Source organism: Arachis stenosperma, chromosome 4 (assembly GCF_014773155.1).
Source record: "Arachis stenosperma cultivar V10309 chromosome 4, arast.V10309.gnm1.PFL2, whole genome shotgun sequence".
NCBI lineage: Eukaryota > Viridiplantae > Streptophyta > Magnoliopsida > Fabales > Fabaceae > Arachis > Arachis stenosperma.
The window spans coordinates 112,600,637-112,606,315 of NC_080380.1; the positions used below are offsets into that span (position 1 = coordinate 112,600,637).

Genomic DNA, 5,679 nt, shown 5'->3' on the forward strand with positions numbered 1-5,679 from the left:
TGTTGGGTCAATATTTTATTCTGAGCCAGTATGGCATTCAGAGCATCAATTTCAAGAATTCATCTCTTTTGAGGCATCCCATTACTCACAGGATTCCTCTCAGAGGTATACATGAATTGGTTATTTGCAACCATTTTAATAAGTTCCTGAGCTTCTGCATGCATTTTCTTTAGGTGAATGGATCCACATATAGAGTGGACTAGAGACATCTTAGAAAATTCAGACAGACCATCATAGAATATATCTAATGTGGTCCATTCTGATAGCATGTCAGAAGGACACTTTTTGGTCAGTTGCTTGTATCTTTCCCAAGCTTCATAGAGGGACTCACCATCTTTTTGTCTGAAGGTCTGAACATCCATTCTAAGCTTGCTCAGCTTCTGAAGAGGAAAGAACTTGGCCAAGAAGGCCGTGACCAGCTTATCCCAAGAGTCTAGGCTATCTTTGGGTTGTGAGTCCAACCATGTTCTAGCTTTGTCTCTTACAGCAAAAGGGAAAAGCATGAGCTTGTAGACTTCACAATCAACTCCATTGGTCTTAACAGTATCACAGATCTGTAAGAACTCAGTTAAAGACTGATAAGGATCTTCTGATGGAACTCCATGAAACTTGCAGTTCTGTTGCAGTAGAGAAACTAATTGAGGCTTTCGCTCAAAATTGTTTGCTCCAATGGCAGGGATTGAGATGCTTCTTCCATAAAAGTTGGAAGTTGGTGTAGTAAAATCACCAAGCATCTTCCTTGCATTGTTGTTTGGTTTGGCCACAATTGTTTCTTTGGCTGCCTCCTTTTTGAAAATTTCAGTGAGGTCCTCTTTAGAGTTTTGTGCTTTAGCTGCTCTTAGCTTCCTCTTCAGAGTCCTTTCAGGTTCAGGATCAGCTTCAACAAGTATGCCTTTATCTTTGTTCCTGCACATATGAAAGAGAATAAAACAAAGAGAATATGGAATCCTCTATGTCACAGTAGAGATCCCTTGAGGTGTCAGAGGAAAATAAGAATAGAAGAAGGAGGTAGGTAAAATTTTGAACACACAAAAGAGATGGAGTTCGAATTGACAATGGAGGAGGAATGTTAATGTTTAAATAGAAAAAGATGAGAGGGGGGAAAACTTTTGAAAACTAAATTTTTAAAAAGAATTAAGTTTTAAATGAAATTTTGAAAAATTAGAAGTGATTTTCGAAAATTGAAGTAAAAAAATATGGTTAGAAAAAGATAAGAAGTTAGAAAAAAGATAAGAAATAAATTTGAAAAGATAAGAAGTTAGAAAAAAGGTTTTTGAAATTAGAATTAAAAAATGTGATTTGAAAAAGATATGATTTAAAAAAAAGATAATTTTGAAAAACAAATTAAAAAGATTTTATTTTTAAAATTAATGACTTGATTAACAAGAAACTAAAAGATATGATTCTAAATTTCAAATATGGAATCTCTCTTAACAAGAAAGTAACAAACTTGAAAATTTTGAATCAAGATTTTTGAAAATATGAGGGAAAGATTTGATTTTTGAAAAAGATATGTTTGAAAATATTTGATTTGAAAAAGATTTGCTTTTGAAAAAAAAAAATTATGAAGATTTGAAAAAGATTTGATTTGAAAACAAAATTCCTCCCTTAGTGTCATCCTAGCGTTAAACGCCCAGGAGCTGCATGTTTTGGGCGTTTAACGCCCAATTACTGCATGGTTTGGGCATTTAAACGCCCAGCCAGGTATCCTGGCTGGCGTTTAAACGCCAGTTTTCCTTCTTTACTGGGAGTTTTGAACGCCCAGCTTCTTCTCTGTAATTCCTTTGCTTTATGTTCTTGGATCTTCATTTTGCTAAATCCTTTATTCAAGAAGATATATTTTCAATTTTGAAAAACAACAAAATGAGTCAAAACATATAATTCTTGGATCAAAACACAAGATATATGCAAGAACATTATGAACGTCAAGATGAACACCAAGAACAATCATGAAGATCAAGATGAATATGAAGAACTCAGTTTTCTTAATGAAAGAAAACATGGAGGACACCAAACTTAGAACTTTCTCATGTTTGGGCCATATGAATGCAAGAATGCATATGTAGAACATCATGCAGTGCAAATCAATAAATCATGAAGATCAAACAAGGCAATTCATCAAGAACGGCTTAAAGATCATCAAGAACACAATGCATGTGTTTCGAAAATTGCAAGACAATTAAAATCATGCAATTGACACCAAACTTAAAATTTGGCACTAGATTCAAACAAGAACCATGAAATATTTTTGAGTTTTTATGATTTTATGAATTTTTTTTTGGATTTTTTCGAAAATTATTTTGGAAAACGAAAACAAATAAAAAACTTTTGAAAGATTTTTGAAAACATTTTGAAAAGAAAATAAAAATTACCTAATCTGAGCAACAAGATGAACCGTCAGTTGTCCAAACTCGAACAATCCCTGGCAACGGCGCCAAAAACATGGTGCGCGAAACTGTGATACACAATGGTGCCAACAACTTGGTCGCACAATTGTAATCTCACTTCTTTGTCACAACTTCGCACAACTAACCAGCAAGTGCACTTGGTCGTCCAAGTAACCTTACGTGAGTAAGGGTCGATCCCACGGAGATTGTCGGCTTGAAGCAAGCTATGGTCACCTTTTAAATCTCAATCAGGTGGATTCAATTGGGTTATGGAGTTTTCATAATTAAAAGATAAATAAAACATAAAATAAAGATAGAGATACTTATGTAATTCATTGGTGGGAATTTCAGATAAGCATATTGAGATGCATTGTTCCTTCAGAATCTCTTCTTTCCTACTGCTTCATCCAATCCTTCATACTCCTTTCTATGGCAAGCTGTATGTTGGGTTTCACCGGCGTCAATGGCTACCTCCCGTCCTCTCAGTGAAAATGGTCCAGCTACGGGTTACGTAGGGCTAATCATCTGTCAGTTCTTGATTATGTAGGAATAGGATTTACTATCCTTTTGCGTCTGTGACTACGCCCTACAGTCGCGAGTTTGAAGCTCATCACAGTCATCCCATCCCAGTTCCTACTCGGAATACCACAAAAAAGGTTTAGACTTTCCGAATCTCAAGAATACTACCAATGGATTCTAGCTTATACCACAAAGACTCTGATCTCAAGGAGTTGAAGGCTCTATTGTCAGGAGAGGTAATCAACATGCATGAGTCAGTAGTCCAAGAGGTACACGCTCAATCTTAAGTAGAACGGAAGTGGTTGTCAGTCACGCGTTTATAGGTGAGAATGATGATGAGTGTCATGGATCATCACATTCATTAGGTTGAAGTGGGAGTGAATATCTTAGAACAAGAATAAGCTTGAATTGAATAGAAAATAGTAGTAATTGCATTAATACTCGAGGAACAGCAGAGCTCCACACCTTAATCTATGGTGTGTAGAAACTCCATCGTTGAAAATACATAAGTGGTCTGGAGGTCCAGGCATGGCCGAATGGCCAGCCTCCCCAAATATGAAAATATGATATCTAGAATTCTCTATATGATCCAAAGATGAAAATACAATAGTAAAAGGTCCTATTTATAATGAAACTAGCTACTAGGGTTTACAGAAATATGTAAATGATGCAGAAATCCACTTCCGGGCCCACTTGGTGTGTGCTTGGACTGAGCATTGAGCTTTACACATGTAGAGGTCTTCCTTGGAGTTAAACACCAGCTTTGGTGCTATTTTGGGCGTTTAACTCAAACTTTTATGCTAGTTCTGGCGTTTTGACGCCAGAAAAGGGCAGAGAGCTGGCATTTTGACGCCATTTTACATTATCAAAACTCGAGCAAAGTATGGACTATTATATATTGCTGAAAAGCCCTGGATGTCTACTTTCCAACGCAATTCAGAGCGCACCATTTGGAGTTATTTAGCTCCAGAAAATGCACTTCAAGTGCAGGGAGGTCAGAATCCAACAGTATCTGCAGTCTTTTGTCAGCCTCTGAATCAGATTTTTGCTCAGGTCCCTCAATTTTAGCCAGAAAATACCTGAAATCATAGAAAAACACACAAACTCATAGTAAAGTCCAAAAATTTGAATTTTGCTTAAAAACTAATAAAAATATACTAAAAACTAACTAAATCATACTAAAAACTATATAAAAACAATGCCAAAAAGCGTATAAATTATCCGCTCATCAGCCGTTAACTTTTCTCTAAATTTTTGTACTAGTGTGCCACGCCATGTTGCTCAAGTGGCACGGCCATTCATTTGTGGGTTTCTTAAGCTTGGCGTGCCATGCCTGGCTCTTCAAGTGACATGCCCAAGTAACTTTTGAAGTTGGCGTGCCACGCCTTCGACTCCAAGTGGCACGCCCTAGTGATGATCCCTTCTTGAGTGATGAATTGGCGTGCCACACCCATGGCTCAAATGGCATGCCCATAGTAAGTGGTATGCTAGGTGTGCCACACCCAGCCTGGCGTGCCATGCCCCTTTAGTGGCCTTCATTGTTGCTCTCTGGAAAATTGTACTGGCGTGCCACACCCAGCTTCTGGCGTGCCACGCCCATGTAAATGCTTTGAGGATCCCCTCTGGACTTCAGCATTGGCGTGCCACGCCTAGCTCTGACGTGCCATGCCAGTGCATTTTTGTGGCGTTTGCTCCAAGTGGCACGCCAGTTTCACACGCCCAGCTTGTTTTGTTGTTTTCTTCCCATTTTTGATGTCTTTTTCACCTGAAATTCAGCTCAAACTCATTTTAAAGTAATGTATTATAATATTCATCAAATATTGCATGAATTGTAATGATCAATGAGATTAAGCTCTTTTATGGTCCTTTTTATGTAAGAAAAAAAGGTAGATGATGCAAGTCATCACCGTCTAAAAGAAGTATAATCAAGCTTGTGGTTCAATACTATCCTCCTAAGGACTCGCAAGAACCCATGTAGAAAATGGGTCATACACTCGTTCCACTGGGTTTCATTAGATTAAAGAACGGAGATACATCTTAGAATGGAATCAAACACTGATTGAAATAGAAAGAGTAATATTATTAATCCATGAGAATCAGCAGAGCTCCTAACCTTAACTTAGGAGGTTTAGTTGCTCATATTTTACAGAGAAACAATGGTGAATTCAAAAATACACAAAATTCCTGAACAAGGGTGATCCTTGTTCTATATATACTAATCTAGTAACTAGAGATTATAGAAATAAGATAGACTAGACTCTTGGTGCGAAAATTCACTTTTTGGGCCCACTTGGTGAGTGTTTGGGCTGAGCTTTGAGTGAGTCCACGTGTTGAGACTCCCCTTGGGGCATTGGATGCCAGCCTTGCTCCCTTTTGGGTGTCCAACTCCAGGCTTGCTCCCTTTTGGGTGTTCAACTCCAGACAGAGGGTAAGATGGGCATTCAATGCTTATTTTGGACCATCATTTCTAGAGCAAAGTATAAACTCTTATATATTGCTAGAAAGCCCTAGAAGTTCGCTTTCCAACGCCGTTGAGGATGCTCTATTTGGATCTTTTTAGCTCCAGATATGGTCGTTTGAATGCACGGAGGTCAGAATATGACAGCATTTGTAGTCCTTTCTCAGCCTCTGAATCAGACTTTCCTAGAAATTGCCACAATCACCCAAAAATTACCTAAAATCATAGAAAAACCACAAAAACTCATAGTAGCATCCAAAAAGTGATTTTTGCACTAAAACTTAATAAAACATAGGGATAAGTATGATTTTGGTC

General features: G+C 37.7%; 1 non-coding gene across 1 annotated transcript; it reads left to right on the plus strand.

The window, feature by feature from the left end:
• The first annotated feature begins 267 nt into the window (after nucleotides 1-267).
• On the plus strand, nucleotides 268-371 carry LOC130978237 (small nucleolar RNA R71). The gene has a single exon (XR_009085891.1). It is a non-coding gene; the product is annotated as a small nucleolar RNA R71 (small nucleolar RNA).
• Nucleotides 372-5,679: the final 5,308 nt, after the last annotated feature.